Source organism: Peromyscus californicus, unplaced genomic scaffold (genome assembly GCF_007827085.1).
Source record: "Peromyscus californicus insignis strain IS unplaced genomic scaffold, ASM782708v3 Scaffold_18__1_contigs__length_77618521, whole genome shotgun sequence".
Taxonomy (NCBI): domain Eukaryota; kingdom Metazoa; phylum Chordata; class Mammalia; order Rodentia; family Cricetidae; genus Peromyscus; species Peromyscus californicus.
The window spans coordinates 76916092-76937562 of record NW_026294480.1 but is presented as its reverse complement, the minus strand read 5'-3'; the positions used below and the strand labels follow the sequence as shown (position 1 = coordinate 76937562).

The following is a 21471-nucleotide window of genomic DNA, read 5'->3' as shown; positions in this document are numbered from 1 at the left end:
ACCATGACCTCTGTAAGAGTGACCTTGAATGAATGAGCACAACATCAGTATTTCTGGATTTCAAAGTATGTGAAGAGCCTTTAAACTGATTTAATTCTGGCTGACAACTCATAATCTCAGAGACTCATACTCAAGATCATTGTGTTAACTTATTTAAAACCAGTAGGAAAAAAAAACTGAATAGATCAACACAACTCAAAACAAAGTTAAAAAACAAATTAAAGTGACAAAGGTGTTGAGGGCAGAAAGAGCCCATTGTTTTCAGCATAAAGGAGCAGAGGTTTCCAGAGACAAAGGCACACTCCTTCTTCAGAAAATGATCCAGATCCTGAGAAGACAACAGCACAAACTAGAAAATTTTGTGTTCTTGTCTAATTGTTGTCATTATGAATTGCAAAATATAAACTTGAAGCAGTGAGGACATAGCTCAGCCACATTTCTTTCCTTTGTTTAATACCAACTCTTCTAAAAAGATTGACCAGTCATCTTTTCTAGGAAAAGAGTACAGAGATGTTCTATGAAGGGTAAAGAATCCCACACCCAGTGAGCGTGAGGCACTTGCTCTCTGCCGGAGTATAGCCTCTCCTTCTAGCTCTACCCAGAAAGCCATACTGGGGAGATAGCCACACCCAGCTCACAGGGCTCAATGAGTTCTGCTGCAGCAGTAGTTGCATTGACAATTTGGATGCAGAAGTGGTCCTGAGCAGGACACACTTTGGTTCTTCCTCAGTAATAAGAACTGGCTTGCTATCTGCCTGCAACTAACAATCTCTACTACTTGCTCACATGCTGTGTGGTGTCCTAGTTTTTTCAATTTTAGGGCTTTCCCCAAACATGGCCATGTTTCTCTGATGAAACAAATGTGGAGTTTTTTTATGCTTTAGGTTTCCACAGCTCACTGGGTGATTTTTAGCTTAATCACACTTTCATTTCACATATATCATATCTAATATCACAACCAAAGACTGGGAAATAGCAATATCTTGAATTTTTAAAAAGCCTAAATTACATTTTAGGGCAACCTGGGACCCTCTATAAAGCCCCAGTGAGGAAGGTTATTATTTTATTATTCATACTGTCTTTACATTTGAGTTTTCTCTTACAGATGCATGCACCAATGCATGAAGATGTTCAAATAATTTTCATGTGGTCATATACATGTTTTGTTGGAAGTATGGTATCAAAGTTGTGATTCCACTCTTCTGGCATATACTGTTCAAATCAAGTTGTGTATAAAGCACATGGCATCAGCACCTCATGGTAATCAAGATGGTTGCTAAGAACCAATGAAGCCAAAGACCTGGTCTCTCTTATTTTATCAAGTATTAAGAGGGATGTTGTTATTACCTTTTCTCTCAGATACATTTTTATTTCCAAGTTAGTGCAGGTTATGTTGCTGTTACTGATGATTACAGCACCCATAGGCCATAGCCAGGCACTCAGAATAACCACCATGAGAGTGGTACACAGATCAAGAGAGAAGCCTAGAAGTGAGCCTTCCAAGGTGCAAAGGTCTAAGCAAGAACCAGGAGCCAAGGCTCTGAGGCACAAGTAGCCAGGCAGTCTCCCAGGCACAGGGTATTGTACTGTACTTCCAGTGACTCCACCTCTGGGCTGGGCATCTACTATCCCAAAGCCCCTGTTCCAGGAGTTCACATCCAGGAAGAATATGCAACAGATGACCTCAGAACCATTTCTATTTATGGAAAATTGAATCTCTCTGAACTAAACTTCAGAGCAGTTGTCTTTAAGGAAGTAATAATTGATCAAATTGACCTCCTCCAGAGTCAAAGTCAAGGCATTTTATTACGTTTATATATTTATTAGACTTTGTGAGTTACCAATACTGTAACTACACCGTGTGGAACTGTTCTGTAATAGTAAACACGGATTTCAAATGAAGAAGGAAGAGAAGAGGGGATAATAAATGAAGCAGAGCACAAGTGAAACAGGAAGGTGAAGCAGAGCATTAGGTTATAAAACAAGGAACTGTGCAGAACCAAGTACAGTCTTGACCCGGCACATTGGAGCCTGAGATCGAAAATGCGTAAGTGTATCTGCAACATGAAAGCAGAACCAAAAGTGCATTTTATTTTCATTTCTTTGTTTCTCTTTCAGCGTTTCAGTCTAATACTTTGCTTTTACTGAGATTTGTGTTAACAGTATCAGTCAAACAACTTCTGTGCTGTAAATTTCAGGCTTGAAAATATGGGTGAACACCATAACGTCTGTCCATTCTTTTCTTTTCTCTTTTAAAAGTTACTTCTAGTTCCTTCAACAAGTGATTCTGAGTATATGAAACTGAGACAAGAAGGGGAACAAGAAGATGGAGGAGGAGTTGGTGGAAGAAAGAAAGAAAGAAAGAAAGAAAGAAAGAAAGAAAGAAAGAAAGAAAGAAAGAAAGGAGAAAGGGAGAGAGAAAGAAAGAGAGGGAGGGAGGAAGGGAGGGACAGAGGGAGGGAGGGGGGGGAAGAAGAAAAGGAGGGAGGGAGGGAGGGAAGGAAGGAGGGGGAGGAAAGAAGAAAGGGAGGAAGGGAGGGAACGATCTTTTCTCATAGCTTTGGAAACATAGGAAAGAAAATGTCAAGCCGCAGTTTTATTGGTTCCTAAAACGTTTGAAATACTTTCTCAGTTCCAGGTCTCTGGTATTGCCTGGAGGATTTACAAAGTCATAGACAGTGAACAGAAGTGTCCCTGCATCCAGGCTGCTGTTGGCCCAACCCAGCAGGGCAGCTTTGATCTTAGCAGAGTCTTTCATCTCATGAGGCAGATGCCAAGCAGGATGCTAATGTGACACTCCACACAAGCAAGCATTATGAGCCTCATATGCAGATGTGGCTACATGCATTTCAGAGCAGCCAAGTAGCACTCCACAGGAATGTACACACTTTGACCCCCAGTTGCTGTGTTCCTGGCTTTGTGGTGTTTTCCTACCAGTGTATCTATGAACATAATTCAATATTCTTTAGCAGTGTTCTAATGATTAACCCTTGCTCTACAATATTAGAAAATTCTCTAAAGTTACTTGATAGCAAAACCATAAATCACATAAAATATAATTCTACATCGTATCAATCAAGGTTGTGTGGCTATATTGTGGTTATATTTGGCTTTTATCATTTTCCTTCTCTTGGTTGAAAATGGGACAACTGGGGTTAAGTGACATTTTCACCGGACTCAGTGGTTTGTCACAGTGATTGTGCTTTGCTCTCCTCACAGAACAAACTCTTAAAAGTTCCAAAGCAGAAGTTTTACTTTTGCTTCAGCTCAGTTTTATTTTCAGGTTTTTGTAGCATCAGGTTTAAATTTATCAACTTTCCAAGGGCATGTGTGCTTTGATACACTGTTCATGTAACATTGTAGATATCAAGTGTAAACCTGGGATCTCAGTCAAGCAATGTGAATCCTGTGGCTTCCATGGTCTTAGTGTGTTATATTTATGGAGTGAATAAAAGCTCTATGCTTTACTCCCTAAGTATACTTTCTGACCACTCAGGTCAGACTTCCCTTGATTAGATGACAAGAGCTCTAAGTCCTGGGTGTCAGAAGGGGAATTGTAGTGAGAACTAGCCTCCTGAGCATTCTTTGAGAACAAATGTACGGTTTGCTCCAAAACTGCTCTTGGGCTGTGGTGTGAGGAAAATACTGGAAGTTGATTCTGGGGCCTGATGCACACCAGGCAAGAACTTCACCACCAGGCTCTGTCCCTTTCCCTCTTTTGACTTAGTATTTAGACAGTCTCACTGTTTTTCCCAGGTTTACCTTGAACTTGAAGTCCTCACACCTTTGCATCCCAAACAGCTGGGATTACAAGCCTACACAAGACTCAAAAAATTTCTTTAATTATGTAAAAATATTGCGAATTAAAATTTGATATTATTCAAAGCATGTTTGGGGAAAAATAATTGTAACAGGAAACATCCCTCATATGAACAACAGGTCATGTAAATACTGTGGATTGGACGTGTTCTTCCAACGAGGGCCATTAGAGGGCAGTGCATGCTTCAGAACAGATAGTGCTTCTGGGTTCTGAGGAGTATGGATGTGAAATCTACAAAGCTTGGCAAATTTTTAATTACATGGTACAAATGAGTACTGTATGCATGCCCAGTACTCCTGACTGTGTTGAAGAATAAAATGTCTAAAGTGGGTATTTAACTGTAGACTGTCTTTTCTATGGACCCAAGCACGAAGGCTCTAATAAGTACTGTAGAAGGAACTTGAAACTCATAATACCAACCTAAGTCTTTATAGCAAAACATGTGTATTAGCAAAGGAGGAAGCAAAGAACAGAAAGAACAGAATACCACTGGCTGAGTGTTACTTCAGTCACGGCGAGGCACGCAAAGCAGCTGGACTCCGTGCTTACGAAACAGGATACTGGATGCTAGAAAAGGAGTGAGACTTTCCCTGGAAGATTCTGAACGGACTTAGACAGCAGTTGTCCAGCAGCTCTCGAATGATGGGGACACAGGGGAGCAAATCCAGAAACCCAGGCCAGCTAGGTGGTTGTGGCAGTGGGCCAGAGAAGGCCCAACGTTGACAGCACATGGATGGTGAGAGTGGAATGGAGAGAACGAATCTGAGAGACAGAAAAAAGGGGAAGAGGATCAGTTTCCGGTGAAGGTGATGGAGGAAGTCTAACATTTTATAACTTGTATTCTTGGATGAAAAAACTGACAAATAGAGATGATTGAAAATGAAGGATATACAAATACAGTTTGACGCCGGGCGGTGGTGGCGCACACCTTTAATCCCAGCACTCAGGAAGCAGAGGCAGGCGGATCTCTGTGAGTTCGAGGCCAGCCTGGGCTAAAAAGCGAGTTCCAGGAAAGGCGCAAAGCTACACAGAGAAACCCTGTCTCGAAAAACAAAAACAAAACAAAAAATACAGTTTGAAGATAGAGCAAAGTGCTACTTCCAGTATTTGAGAAACAGAGCCACATATCTGGAGAATATCCAAAAATAAAAATAAATAGAATAAATAGAATACCCGGGAGGTGATGGAATTGTTGAGTCTGAAGCTCAGGGGAGGGATGGGCTGGTGTAAATGGTGATGTCATTAGCATACATTGAAATGTTGAGTGTGGATAAGTTCACCCAACAAGACTGTCAGTACTGAGAAGAACGTGGTCTAAAGCAAACACCTGGCCCACCCGAATGCTGGTGGTGGGCAGAAGAGAGGAATCCACAGTGAAAAGGGAACAGAAACAAATGAGACAAACCAACAGTATAATACTTTGTGGGCAGTGGAGCATATAACCAACAGAGCCACATGCCCAGAAGTGTGCCACCACACAAAGCCCAAAGCAGCCGCTCCCATTTGAGAATCTGGAGTGCAGGTGGCCTAACTAGAGAAGTTGGAGTGTAGAGGCTGCAAACTGAACGACTAGACATGAAACAGTCTTGCTGAGCATACGCTAGCCTTTCATGATGTCTATATGAAATAAAAGAAGACAGAGGATACAGTCAAGAGAATGAGGAGGGTAGGTCAGAGGTAGATTTCTTGTTACTGAATTCAAAGGAAATCAATAAACCTAAAGCCTAAAAGACAAATATCCTGGCAGAGGGGGCTGGTGTTTAAAGAGGGAGGCTAGAAGGAGAGCCTGGTCTTGGCAGGAAAACCTGTGGTTAGCTTGATATAAAAGGGATGTGGAATCTTCTAAAACTGAAGGCAGATGATGAGGGCTGTGAGGAAGACAAGAAATCCAAAGGATGAGACTCAACTGCCTCTGAACCAGGGGAATTTACTACTATTACGCCTTCAGATCTGTCATTATTATGGCTGCCTCATACACAGAATCAACCTTTTTGTTGTGTTTGTTGTTGTTTTTCTGTTTGTTTGTTTGTTTTGAGACAGGGGTTTTTTTCTATACAGTTTCTCTGTGTAGCTTTGAGCCTTTCCTGGAATTCACTTTGTAGCCCAGGCAGGCCTCGAACTCACAGAGATCCGCCTGCCTCTGCCTCCCGAGTACACCACCACTGCCTGGCCAGAATGAAACTTCTTAAGAAGAGTAACTGAAACTGTATCTGAAAGTAAAAGAGACTGGGGCGGCTGGGTAGATATTTGTGATCCTGAAACTGTGGGGTGGCAGTTTTATCCCAGAATTTGTATAGAGCATTATTTAATCAAGATTCTAGAAAAAGTCCTTCTAATGGACACAGGGGTCTATGTTTCTTACCTACCTGATAATATAGTACTTGTATTAATGTTGAAGGAGGTCAGTGATAGGACCCTGGGAGTGACTTTTATATAGAAACCTAAAGCAGACGGTGACAACAACCCCAACCTTAACCCTCTAACCCTAACCCTGTAACCCTAATTCTAAACCTAACCCTAACCCTAACCCTGACCCTGACCCTAACCCTAACCCTAACCCTAACCCTAACCCTGTGACCCTAACCCTAACCCTAACCCTGTAACCCTAACCCTAACCCTAACCCTAACCCTAACCCTAACCCTAACCCTAACCCTAACCCTGTAACCCTAACCCTGTAACCCTTGGCCTCTAACTCTAATCCTTGCCCAACCCTAACCCAGTAGCTGAGGATCAGGCTCCTCTAAGGCAGTTCTCTGAAAATGAATCTCTTCAGAGCTGACACATGGACATGAGTTCCCCGGTCATGAAAACCAGGCCACCTTACCTCATGTACTGGGGTAAGTAGAGCTAAGAGGGCTTAAGAAAAGAGCCTCTATTCTGTCTGTCCTGAGCAGTAAACAGCTAAGAAGTGCTGTAACCAACTAAGAAGGGAATCTCTCCAGGTTTGCTGGCTAGATGTCCTTCAAAAATGTCTGACAGCCCCTGGAGCTTCAAAAATGACTGATATTGCATGAGAGAATTTTAATCCAATTTTTTTAAAAAAAGAGTCAGTATAGCAATTCTTATACTTTGATATGGAAAAGACTTTAACCCATTAAAGTTTACTTCAATTTTCTTTTCTTGACAAAATAAATTTGATAACAGTGAAGATTGTATGGAATAGGTTTAAGATTTGAGAATTTAAAAGCCAGAAAATTCAGTTTAAAAATCCAGTCTGTAGATTCAGGGAATCAGAGCTTGTTGTTGTTGGACAGAACCTGTCTATTCCTCATAGTCGAGGCTCCTACTTCACAAATATTTTTTAGACAAGAATAAACAAGACTTAGAAAGGCTAAGTACTGCAGCTACAGCCACACAGTTCAGCAACAAAGCCTTAGACTGTCCTCTCTCACTGACCTATTAAAACAGACACAGCAGCAGCCTGCCAAGTCATCAGAGCTACACATATGCAAGGACACTCATGTGCAAACACACACACACACACACACACACACACACACACACACACACACACACACACACAAACTTCACTTGTGCTTCACACAGAAACTGCCCTGATTTCTCACCACAAAAAGCTTGGGCAGTCCAGCTGTGGACTCACAGCTAGCCTCAGGCTGCAGGAGAAAGGCAGGAAGGTACCTCAGCTTTGGATCCGGTCCCTGGCCCTACTTCACACCAGGAGGCTGCCAGGTCGGGACTGGGCAGATGCTGGTCTCAGTTATGCATCGCCCAAGAAAAAAGCAGAATCAAAGAACTAGGAAAGCCATGAATGGCTCCCATTCCATTTCATCACGGCCCCAGCCAAAGAGGAGGTAGTCCAGCAGTCCCTGCAGGCCAGGCACTAGTCTAGCTACCCAGAACATCTACATCAGATCAAGAGAAAAAAAAGGCCGGTTATTGTGAGGTTTGCTTGTTTGTTTGTTTGTTTGTTTGTTTTAATAAGGCTCTTCTCTAAACACAGGGCTCTTCATCTGTGAAGACAAGTTATCAAAAACACCCTGCAAGGATCACTGAATCTTGGGTGCACGTGAGTCCTGAAAGTTCAGGCAGAGACAAGGATCCCTGAGCTCCAGAGCCTTGTTAACTGGGTCTTTGCTTCATGCTGAGGAAGGAGGAAGGGTAAATAAGGTATGTACTTAGCTAATGGGGTGTTAATGGAATCAGAGAATGTCAAAGTGAGACTTTATAAAAAGACATGGGCTTCCCCTATAAAACTGGCAAACCAAGCCCCAGGACCTTCAGGATAGGAAGGTGAATGGCAACCAAAGCAAGAATTGACAAGTGATAGTGGCCAATAGGAAATAATTCAGCTGGAGAGGATGGAGCAGATGGTGGCCAAACCAGAAGACAGAGCTGTATAACCAAGAAGAATGAAGGACTGATGGTTTGTTGCTCTGGTTAGCTTTACCTGTCAACTTGATATAACCTAGAATTATCTTGGAAGAGAATTTCAACTGAGAATTGCCTAGATCAGGTTGGCCTTTGGGCATGCCTGTAGGAGATTATCTTCAATATTAATTGATTTAGGAGGGTCTAGCCCACTGTGGGAAGTGTCATTGGAGAAGGTGGTTCTGAACTGTATTCAAAAGCCAGCTGAGCATAAGACTGCTTGCCAGCCATCAAGCAACATCTCCCATGGGTCCTGGCATGCTTCTTTAGGTGTGAGTGAGTCTCTTGATCAGAGGTAGTACTGTGTGGAAACACAGGTAGGCCTACTTCCAAGTTCCTACCTTGATGGCCTCTGGAATAGAAAGCCAAATAAACTTTCTCACCCCAAGTTGTTCTTGGTCAGAGTGTTTTATCACACCAAACAGGACTGAAACTGGAAGAGACCCCTTCACCACAAATACCAGCCTCAGCAGAGGAGGGTGGGAGATGGCCCAGCAGGATCTGGGAGCTGCTCAGGAGTTTAAACACAGTCAGTAGCTCAGAGTGTGACTCCGGTCATTCCGCAGTTTCCATGTGTTGCCCTGTCCCCAAGCCTGAACTTACACCTCAGTCCTCAGGACATCCAGGATCAGAGACTCTCAGGAGGAGGCATACACACTCTGTATGTAAAATGGTTTTAAGAGTGCACAATGATTTTCCCATTGTGTGCTTGTTTTATCCACCTGACTACTGACAGTCAACTATTCTAGTTGTCTATTTAGGACTAAGCAAAGTATACTTGTTGGAGAAAAGAAAAGAAAGGCACGCATCAATTTAAAGAAAACTACCCAGACAAAATTATCGAAGGTTATGTGCAATAACAATTCACCTAGGAACATTGCCCAACATATTCACAAGAAAGAGTGATGTCAGCTGCCCAGTCAGCACTGGCGGCTGAGGAACTTACTATGTGAAGTGTGTGGAGTGCAGAGGGCTGCTGGCTTTCTGGCTTCTGGTAGACTTATTGATCTCTTGCTTACAGTGTCCAGACTGTTCACATTTCCTCTTTACAGCAAGGAGACCAGGCCTCGCTGACTCAGATCATTCACCCCAACGCTGATTTGCAATTTCAAGGAGCTTCCACAGAAGGACCAAGGCTCGGGAAAGACTGCTGGACCTTCTGCATTTGTTGACAATGTGACATAAAAGAAAGAGAAAACCTTCTGTCCCCTGAAAGGTCATGTTCCTATCTTCCCTCTTTGTCACTTCGTCTTTGAGACACAGATCCAGTTGGACAAGGTTTTAACCTCTGCACTAAAAACACCTTCCAAATCAGTGACATTTCTGCTACAAACCCACTGGGCAGGGATGGTAACTTGGTTCACTGCCAGGATAAAGCTTAAGATTCAGTAAATATTTAACGTTGACAACAGCATCACTTCCTTGAACTCTGACCTTTCATTCAGCTAGCTTCCTGTAGAAGGTGAACAGAACCAGAGGAGGCAGACCTGTTTTGGTGCTGGTGAGTACACAGGAGCTAGGAGAATAAGCCACAAGAAAGCAGGGACAGATTGGTCTACAGAAACGTGCAAATGGCTTGTCAATGTGTTTTAATGAACTTCATCTTTCGTGCATCTGGACAGGTTCACTCATGTGACTGGCATGATCCCTATAGTGAATTGAGCCATAGGGGCACAGTGACTTCCCTCTGTCAACTCCTCTCAGTTATTCTATTTCTATGGGATTCTGCATACAAGAAAGAAAATGGGCACGCAACTCAAGGGAACAGAAAACAGAACTGGAATTATAATCATCTGGACTGGGTTAACCCCTCTTTTTCTCTCTCTAATTTACAATTAGATATTTTATAGACTAGGGCAAGTCAGTTCATCTCCCCGTTTTCTACTGTGACACAGGGTGATAGGATCCTCGGTGGGTCCTCAACTGGGCATCTTCAGGTTTCAGACAGGCTTTTTATAAAACTTCTAAGTTCAGATGCAAAGTGTGGAACTTGGTAAATGTGACTTTTGCATGATTTACAAGTGTCGACAACCATTGTTCTAGATAACTTGTAAGGCTACTTCCTCTTGTTTTGTTGTTGTAATAGAATCCTGGGAAGCAGTAAACAGACATGAGTCAGAGTGATTGAAAGATGGATGTAGAAGTTACTGCTATTTATTTTATTTTTTTTTAACCATTGCTGAGCACACATGAGTTCTTCACCCTTCCTCATAGTCACATACCATACCATTAAGAAAGCTCCATTCTCACAGAAAACTGGAGCCCTGTATACAAGATGCAAGACATATTACATATTGCCTTTGCGTTATGAAGTCATGAAAATCTTGAATGTTTGCAAACTAGATTTGCACAATTCTCACTACATTTTATTTCAATTAACTTCGATTGAAAGGAAATCCCTTGGGACACCACCAGAGGACATTTACAGAATGACTGACACTGTGTGATGATTGACAGAGGCTTCTGAAAAATCATGATTTTTGATTGCCCCCTTTAGGTACAGAGGCCAAAACCCTCTTTTTTTTTTTTTTTTTTTTTTTTTTTAGAAAGGGCTGAGAAGCAAATATGAAGTAACAAGCTGTTGAGATGTGCCAATTAGAAACCCAAACCTGGGCTAGGGATATAGCTCAGTGGGAGAGTACTTGCCAGACATGCACAGACCCTAGGTTCAATCTCTAGCACAGGAAGAACAATCTAAAATTAGAACATTGTTCATTTAGTGAAAATCCTTGGAGAATCAGCATGACCACTTTTCATGGACAGAGACATATGTTCCTGTAGCTCCCACTCCTTGGAGGCACAGCCCAGGGGAAAGGAGCCTCAGGAATAAGGCTAGGTGATTCCTGTCAAAGGAGAGCTGCAATCCTCAGACATAGGTGTCAAACACCAGCCTCAGACAGCTTAGCCTAATGGGTGCGGTCCTTCCTGACTCATCATCAATCTTTAACAGAAATAACCAAGACTCTGGAGACCAAAAGTGGACAATGGCTGATACTACCAAAATTATTTACAATCCAAGGAAGACTCAATGCCAGCAGCAGCATCTTTAAAATGGTTGGATCAACTGAACATGTCAGGTATGGAAAGCGTCTGCTTGGAGCACACTAGTGCTGCTGGGTTCTGCTTCTGACAGAGAGCAGCAATGTAGTAACACCCAGCACTGCCTTTGCTGCTTCTAGTGGCGGTTCCCAGGGAAACTGGGCAGGAAGCCCACACTCTATAGCGGTCACCAGAGAAATGTACAGCCTTGGCCTGCAGGAATACAATTCTCTTTTTTTTAATTGAACATAGATTTTTTTAAAATACAACATATTCTGAATATAGTTCCCCTTCCTAACTCTTTCCAGCTCTTCCTCACCTCCCCATCTAGGCAAGTCCATATCCTTTCTTGCTTTCTCTCATTAGAAAATAAATAGGAATCTTTTAAAAAAGTAATAATAATAATTATAAAATAAGATAAGATAAAAATAAAAAAAAAATCCTGAGTAAGGAAAACAAGTGAACAGAAGAAAAGAATGAAGATCCAAAAAACAAAACAAAAAAAAGCATGGGAAACACATATAAACACAGGGCACACATATTTGCACACAAAATCATGAACCATAATATAGAAGCAAAAGTCCTGTAGGTAAAAAAGAGAAATAAAAATGTCAGAAAAAGCATTACAAGACAAAAATACCTCTAAAAATACCATTGAGTTTGTTTTGTGTTGGCCATCTACTGTGGGACATGGGGCCCGTACTTGGTTTGTATACCCAGTGAGAATCTGTTGGAGAAAACTAACTTTTCTTTTAAGAGCAGGTAACAATTGGAGATAGCTTTCAGGTTAGGGATAGACTTTGTTTTATTTCGTATTCCCGTGATGTGAAAAGAAAGGTTAAGGTAAGTGGAGAAGCAGGCTAATGAAGTCTGAGATGTGTGTCTGTGGTTACTGAGTCGGGAGCATTTGGCTGGAAACGGCAGAAAGGGAGACATAACTCAAGTCTTAAGTGAGAAGGTGTTGGATGATGTTGTAGGTCCTGCAACTGTTCTTCCCCTCCATCACTGGGTTAACAGAAAAGACTGATAATGTGTGACCTCTTTAGTGAGGTCACTGGCTGACTTGGCACATGCCTTGATTTCTGTTAGTCTGAAAGGTTGTGCTGGGGGTGGGGGTGAAGATGGGAATGACGGAGGGAGTAGGGGGGCAAATGGAGACTCACTGTACACATAGTACACATCCAAGAAAGAAAGAAAAAAAACATAAACAAAGAATGAACAAGAGAAAAAAAGTAAAGGAAAAGAAAGAAGGAGGAGGAGGAAACTCATGTTTGTGCCTCTAACCCAGACAGACAGATAAATCAGAAGCTAATTCTGTTGTGAGCAGTACAAAACTCTCTGGGCCTCTAGAAAATTCCCTGTTGTCTGTGAGCTTGTAAGTGGCCCGACTGAGCTGATGTATGCCTTGGATTTTAACCTGCTTTTTAAGAAAAGTTAGAGCAGTTGCATCACAAGAGTGAGCCTTTGCTAGTCCATGGAAATACAAAGGCAAGTCCAGACACACAGCAACCAGACTCACAAGAACACAGTTTATACATTTAAGTAAGTTTCCTCCTATAAGCCAGTGGAGCTGTTAGAGAAGGCTTTGTAAGGCCAGTTGGTAAGGAAGGAGGGTGGCAATAAAGCAGAAATACCACTCAGCAACACCGAAGATTTCTATGGGCCTCTGTAACTTGTCAATCACCTCCACATGTGAGTGGTCATTTAAGACTGTGAGAATAGTCTGAATCAACACAACAGGTTTCTTCCTCATTCAAGAATCAGAATCTTTGTGGATAAGGACTGTTCAAAGTTATCCCAGGTTGAGTCAGTGAACCAATGTGACTTCCAGTTCAATGGTGTTTCCAATGTAAAATTGTTTCCTCTACCTTAGAAACACAATGGTCAGGAGAGCTATAGAAATAAAATCCACTTTTATTTTGTGCAAGTACAAGATGATCTTAATTGTTATGAAAACTTTGTTACAATTTAAAAATTATATTTCTATCTTTCTGAAACTGGGCCAGAGTGTGAGATCACTCTATTGTTTTCATTTGCTATGAGGCAACCTTGGTATCTAATGAGTTTACGTGTCTCCTAGGTAAAGAATGGTTCTTAGAGGAACCGAGAAAATGGCTCCTCACCAGAATTTCTGTGTTCTGGGCTGGGGAGATGCCTCACTGGAGAAAGGTGCCTGCTGCCAAGGCTAACGACTGGAGATTAAGCTCTTGGATTCATGGTGGAAAGAGAGAACTGACTCCTGTAAGTTGTCCTTTTACACACACACACAAACACAAACACAAACACACACTGTGGCATGTCTCCCCATACACACTAGATAAATAAATATGTCTTAAATTTTCTTTGTTCTGTGTATTGGATGAGGAGCCTTGTACTGTACATAATTTTGAAGGAGTCCCTTCTTTACCAGGAGGCAGTGAATACACACTGCTGACTGCCTGCCTATGCCTTCTAGATGTAGATGTAACCACCTTCTTATTAAATAAGAAACACAGAACCAATGCAAAGAAGAAAGCCAAGAGGTCAGAGCTAAGAGCTAAAACCTTACCCTTCCTCCTGCGGTGGTCCTACCTCTCCGAACCAGAGCTACCCCTGTGTTAAAGTCTTTATATAGAGTTCCTGTTCTGCCTTCTCATTGGTTGTAAACCCAACCACATGACCGCCTCGTTACGGCCTGTCTGTATAGGCCTCCAGGTTTTCTATGATTGGTATTGAAATTAAAGGCATGTGTATCCAATACTGGCTATATCCCTGAACACAGAGACTTACCTAGCTCTGCCTACCAAGTGCTGGGATTGCAAGCGTATGCCACCACTGCCCTGCTTTCCTATGGCTTGCTAATAGCTCTGATCCCTGGGCAACTTTATTTATTAACATACAAATAACATTTTAATATAAATAAAATATCACCATATTTCCCCTTTTCTATTTTAATAAAAAGAAAAAAGGAAAAAGCTTATAACTAACACAAGAAAAACTATATACAAAAGTACAATAACTATATACAATATATACAAGTAATAAATACCTAAACAATGTCTAGTTCATTTGTATTTGACATATTCAGAGAAAATAATTCCATTATTTATCCTATTGTATCTAATTCACTTTCTATCGTAATTAATCTTCAACTATAGCTAACTAATCTTCAACTCCCTCAGAAACCCAAGAAGGAAATAAAATTAGCTAACAAAAAAAAAAAAAAAAATAAAAACAGGAAGTACATGCAAGCAACTTCCAAAAAATTGTGAGTTGACAGAAACAGCCAGCTGCCTGGACAGTCATCTGAGGTTTCTCCACAGTGTTGGGGCATCATCTTCAGCCTATAGACTTAGTGTATCTGACAGACTCATTTGTGAAGTAGGATGTACACAAGGTCAACAGTTCAACCTCACATTGGGTGAGAGCAGTCCATGTACCAGAAACACCTGAATTCCACTAGTGTCATGTCATGATTCAGGATTTTAAATTCTGGAAATTGTTGATGTTTTTTGAATTCAGCTGTCCTTTCTTCTTGGCTATGTGTGTATGTGGCTTCATCTCAGCATCCCGTTCTTCTCCACATCCCTCTATTAAATGCCAGTCTACTATTGAGAGGCATGAGCTTAGTTACTCTTCAAGAATAACTGTTTCAGCTACTGTCCCATTGCACATCAGAAGCCATCGGCCCACTGCCTGTTCAGCTGCCTTCGAAGAAAAGGGCACTGTACCTTTTCTGGATTGTGAAGGCTACTTCAGGGATGGTGCCATATTGTCCTGGCCTCAGAAGATGCCTTTTGATAAAGCCACAACCACACTTGTTTTAGCAAGAATGGGTAGTCCTTTATTTCATGTCCTGTCTGTCGTGTTTGTCAGCAGTTGTCCAGTGGCTAACTTTTGCCACAATGAAAGTTAACTCCAATTGCGGTTTTTTCAATGCCCATATTTTCTACTGCCAGGAGCCGACATGTCTCATAGTCATAACAAAAAAGAAAAATTTTCTAAGTTATTAAAACATTTTAAATGCCATATTCTGTAGATCTCTGAAGGGTTTGAAGATAACCTGTCAATCTAAAATATATCTACTCAATCTTGAAAACATACCTAATATAACTACAAGTGCTATTATAATGTCTAACCACTAACTTTCATTTCTTTATATCCTAATAGTTGGTAATAACAACACTCAAGGATCAGAAAATTGCATTACATTGTTAAATGAACAGTACAATTAGAAATATACATATAGCATTTTCTAACAATATCAATTTCAATATATATAATTTGTATACAATATAAAATGATCCAATCCAATGTAAAGTATTTACATTTTTCTTTTATTTTCTTTCTTTTTTTCTTAATAAGAACCTTAAATCTAATCTCCTTTGCTTAGCCCTTTTCCAAACCCTTGACAACAACTTGTAACCAACCCCCCTAATCAATGAAAATTATCCCAGACCCAAAACACATTAAAAGACCAAGAAAACCACCCACCCCATACCACCTCTTTGGGAATGTGGGCGTCGTATTCTTGAAATTCCTTCCTGCTGGGTATGGGCGAAGGTATCTTTATCCTGAAAAGAAAAATTTTTGGTTAATTGTCAAATTCTAGGAAAGGTAACTATATCCTTCGTTATCCAGTCTGTGTATAATGCCAAAGTTCAGGGTTTATCTCAAATCCTTATTCAAGTAGTCTTTGAGACTGGATCATCTCAGCTGGCTCTCTCAAAATTGCTCTGAGCACTTTGTAGTTCAAAGCTGATCTGTAGATGATGTTTGTCAGCTTAGTGATGTTATTATTGTCCATGTGGGATTGTTGTTGTGGGGCCCATCTTCTTCCTGGAGACTTCAGTTGATGTTAGGCCTGGCCGTGATTTCCTGCAGAAAACTGATAAGAGACTCGAACACAAAGACTATATATGCGGCTTTTTAGAATTAGTTAGTACACTATATGACCATTTATATCTTAAGAAAGTTTAAAATGTATATATATCTATATATATTAATCTTGTAAATTTTGATATAAAATTCATACTTTAAGAAAAGTTTAAAGAATCAGAATAGAATTAAAGAGTTAAGATTAGTAATAGAATAGTCCCTTAATTAATTTGGCTTTTCTCCTGTCCCATAGCAGAAGATGGCTCTTTTCTTCTGGCATGATACAGGGAGTTTGCATTTTCCTTTTAACAACATGCTTGAGTTTAAAGAAGGAGAGAGCCATTCTCCAACTCCAAAGTCAGCTTTAAATTTTAATTGAACTGGGGCTATTAGAAGACCAATAGTGTTAAATCTTTAAAGAAAAGCAGAAACAAACGTTTAGGAAAACATAAAATTTTTTAGATAATGTATACCCATATGCCATTTCACTCTGTTTCCTGGGATAGATGATTTGTCCCTTTTCTTCAGTTGTCTCATTTATCCAGTGTTCTTCAAATTCCTTAACCTTCATTCTCCTAAAAGACAAAAACAAAAACCTTTCCACAAGACTAATTTTGGGGATGTTCCTTTTTGGCAAGTTATTATCTGATTAAATGAAAAGGCATGTATTACTGGTATAAGTTAGTTTAAACTGGATGTTCATGATAGTTGATGAACTATCACCTCCTCTAATTCAGAAGTCTCTCTTGTTCAAATCGAAACTTTATCAATTTTGATGGTACCCACAGCTTATCTTCTCCTGTAGAAATAAAAGCAAAACCTCATCCCCAATGTAACACATATCCTGGTTTCCATTCTGAGGTCAGCACATCCTTAAAGTATATAGGTTGGTTTAATTCTGTTGTTTTTTCTATTATCCAATGTCTCTCTGCAGCTGTTGTTCCTTTCTCATTGGCATTAAGAAAATTCAAAGTTAATAGAGCATTGTGTAGTCTATTTCTGGGGGGTTTTGTTACTCCTTTTTGTTTATTTAGCATATCCTTTAGAGTTCTGTTTGATCTTTCTATAACTGCCTGACCTGTAGGATTATATGGTATACCTGTAACATGGTTTATATTATAATAAGCAAAAAGCTGTTTCATTTTAACAGAGACATATGATGGAGCATTATCAGTTTTGATTTGTGCAGGTATACCCATAATGGCCATAACTTCTAGCAAATGAGTGATTACAGAATCAGCTTTTTCAGAACTCAAAGCAGTTGCCCATTGAAATCCTGAATAAGTATCGATAGTGTGGTGTACATATTTCAATTTTCCAAATAATGCAAAGTGAAACACGTCCATCTGCCAGATTTCATTCCTCTGAGTACCCTTTGGGTTACATCCTGCTGGTAATGGTGTTTGATTGTAGAAGGAACAAGTAGGACATTTCTTTACTATTTCTTTGGCTTGTTGCCAGGTTATGGAAAAATCCTTTTTTAAACCTTTACTATTTACATGATGTTTTTTATGAAATTCTGAGGCCTCCAGCACATTTCCTATCAATAATTTATCAATCTCATTATTGCCTTGTGCTAGAGGGCCTGGCAGACCAGTATGGGATTGGATGTGAGTTATATATAAAGGATGACTCCTTTTCCTGATTGTATCTTGTAATTGAATAAATAGTGAAGTTAATTCTGAAGCATCATGGATAAATTCTGCAGTCTCAATATGTAATACTACTCTTTCAGCATACTGAGAATCAGTTACTACATTGAGAGGTTCTGAAAAATCCATTAATACCAACAGAATAGCATACAATTCTGATTTTTGAACTGAATTATAAGGACTTTGAACCACTTTACTTAAATTTTCTGATTTGTAACCTGCCTTTCCTTGTTTGTTGGCATCTGTATAAAATGTACGAACTCCAGATATGGGTTTTTTCCTCACAATTCGAGGCAAGATCCAATCAGCTCTCTTTATAAGATCAATTCTATTGCTTTTGGGATATTTGTTGTTAATTTCTCCCAAAAAATTACTGCAAGCTTTTTGTCAATCTTCATTTTCTATCCATAATTTTTCAATGTCTTCCTTAGTTAAAGGTACGACAATTTCTGCTGGGTCTATTCCTGCTAATTGACGAAGTCTCAATTTTCCTTTCCAAATCAAGTCAGAGATTTTTTTCCACATAAGTTTTTAATTTTTTATTTGGTTTATTTGGTAAAAATATCCATTCCAATATAATATCTTCCCTTTGCATTAAAATTCCTGTTGGAGAATGCCTAGAAGGTAAAATAACCAAAATGCAATCCAGCTTTGGATCAATATGATCTACGTGCCCTTCATGTACTTTCTTTTCTACCAATGCCAATTCTTTCTCAGCTCCAGGTGATAATTCTCTTAGACTATTTAAGTCCTTGTCACCTTCTAAGGTTTTAAACAAATTATCCAGTTCATCATTTTTTACCCCAACAATAGTTCTTAGATGAGAAATGTCTCCAAATAAACTTTGAAAGTCATTAAGAGTCTGTAGTCGATCTCTCCTAATTTTCACCTTTTGAGGTCTAATTTTTCAAAGTTCTATTTTATATCCTAAATAATTAATAGAATCTCCTTTTTGTATCTTTTCGGGAGCAATTTGTAATCCCCAGCAAGGCAAAATTTTCTTTACTTCTTCAAACATTCTTTCTAAAGTATCTGCATTTGAGTCAGCTAATAAAATATCATCCATATAATGATAAATTATAGATTTAGGGAATTTTTTACGTATCACTTCTAATGGCTGTTGTACAAAATATTGGCACAAAGTTGGGCTATTCAACATTCCCTGTGGGAGGACCCTCCATTGAAATCTTGTAACCTGTTGAAAATTATTATAAAGTAGGCACTGTGAAAGCAAATCTTTCTCTGTCTTTTTCTTGTAAGGGTATTGAAAAGAAACAGTCTTTTAAATCAATAACTATGAGAGGCCATCCTTTTGGTAACAGAGTAGGCAAAGGAATTCCAGATTGTAGAGAGCCCATTGGCTGAGTTACTTTGTTAATTGCTCTAAGGTCTGTTACCATTCTCCATTTACCAGATTTTTTTTTGTTTTTTTTTTTGTTTTTGTTTTTGGTTTTTCGAGACAGGGTTTCTTTGTGTAGCTTTGCGCCTTTCCTGGAACTCACTTGGTAGCCCAGGCTGGCCTTGAACTCACAAAGATCCGCCTGCCTCTGCTCCCTGAGTGCTGGGATTAAAGGCGTGCGCCACCACCGCCTGGCTCAGATTTTTTTTTTTTTTTTTTAAATAACAAATACAGGAGAATTCCAAGGGCTGGTTGATTCTTCAATATGATGAGCATTTAACTGTTCTTCTACCAGCTCTTCTAAAGCCTGGAGTTTCTCTGTTGTTAAAGGCCATTGCTGAACCCATACAGGCTTGTCTGTTGACCATTTTAAAGGTAGAGCTGTTGATGTTTTTGGAAGATTATCAATTGTTGTGCCCTGTTCTTGTATGACATGGATGACTAGTGAGCACTCATTAGAATAATATCTTCTAATATTTCTCTCAGAAACATGTACTAGTTTATGATTTGTTTCTGAGATTGGAGGGATATTAATCTGAGTATTCCATTGTTGTAACAAGTCTCGACCCCACAGGTTCATAGCTATGTTAGCCATATATGGTTTTAATTTTCCTTTCTGTCCTTCTGGACCTATATATTCAAGTCATCTTGCACTTTGTTTCACTCAAGATAATGTCCCAATTCCTAACAGTTGAATGTTTACCTCCTGAAGAGGCCAAGTTGGATGCCAAAATTCTGGTGCAATTATGGTAATGTCTGCACCTGTGTCTACCAGATCAGACAACAAAACACCATTTATTTTTATTGTTAGTTTTGGTCTTTGTTCATTAATAGAAATTTGCCAAAAAATTTTCTTTATGTTTTTTCCTGAATTTCCTATTCTCTCTGTTTCATCATCTCGACTAACATGATTTATTCCAATAGGCATTTGGTTATTTATAGTTGCTTTGAGTAGGGGTTTCCTCTACAACTGCAGGAAAGGTTTGAACTGGATTTACTGTGGGGGCCTGCCTGAGGCCCCTCTGGGAGTTTCCCGAAGCTCGAGGCAGAGGATTACCCTGTCTGTCCCTTGTTGACCTACATTCGTTGGTCCAGTGTTTTCCCTTACCACACCTTCTGCATACTCCAGAAGGAAGGGGCATTCTGTTGCCAGTGTTCCTTGAAGAAACATTATTTCTAGGAATGACCTGTTTACAATCCCTTTTCAAATGTCCTTGCTTCCCACATCCAAAACATCTAACATTTCTCAAACCTTTTGAAATTGCTTCTCCTACCCACATATCATCATGGTCATAAGCCTCAACATTAACTGTGTCTCTAATCCAATCTCCCAAAGGTGCAGATCTTGCCTTTAACGGCCTGATTATTCTTTTGCATGCTGCATTTGCATTCTCAAAGGCCAAAGATTCAATTATTATCTGACTAGCCTCAGAATTCGGGACCATTTTCTGTGCTGCTGAAGTCAATCTTTGTAAGAAATCTGTGAAAGATTTTTTTGGGCCCTGTGTAACCTTTGTAAATGACTCAGGTTTTTTTCCTGGTTCTTCAACTCTGTCTCATGCATTCAAGGCTGCCGTTCGACATAGAACTAGGGTTTGGACATCATATAAACATTGTGTTTGTACTGAAGCATATTGGCCTTCTCCAATAAGCTGATCCTGGTAGACTTGTATTCCGTTATCCCTCCATTGTTTTTCTATATTTTTAGTCTCATTATTGAACCACATTTTCCACTGGAGATTTTGTCCGGGTTCAAGAACAGCCTGTGCCAAATTCTGCCAGTCCTTTGGTAGAATCCTATTACAAGTTGACCAGGTGTTTAACATTTGCTTTACATATGGGGAGTGCATGCCATAAGATGTTATTGCCTCATTAAATCTTTGTAAGTCTAACATTTTAACTGGAATCCAAGTATTTTGTTCATTCTCTTCATCAGGTAGCTGCTGTATGGCTACCGGATAAATTAAGGGTGATTGTGTGAAAACTGACTTTCTTTCTGTAACCTTATGATCCAATTTTGAAACAACTTCACTGTTAATTTCTTCTGTCTGAATTTGGATTTCTCTATAATTCATTTTTATAGGTTTAACAAGTTTTTCTAAGACTGTTATCCTGGCACTTAAATTGACTATCTTTTAAATAGTAAAATGAGGATAAGAAAAGTAATAAACTGAATAATTCGATCAATATTAATCTTCTCATATAGTTGTTCCATTGTCAGAGTGCCTAAAATTTCAAACAAAGCCCAATTTTCTTCCAATGTACACATAAAGCCCATTTTTTTTAATGTAGAAAAAAATTCTCTTTTAAATAG

General features: G+C 39.7%; 1 long non-coding RNA gene across 1 annotated transcript; it reads left to right on the top strand.

Moving 5' to 3' along the window:
• The first annotated feature begins 2016 nt into the window (after positions 1–2016).
• Positions 2017–9992, top strand: LOC128113298 (uncharacterized). The gene is made up of 3 exons (XR_008219408.1): positions 2017–2047; positions 7783–7949; positions 9263–9992. It is a non-coding gene; the product is annotated as an uncharacterized LOC128113298 (long non-coding RNA).
• Positions 9993–21471: the final 11479 nt, after the last annotated feature.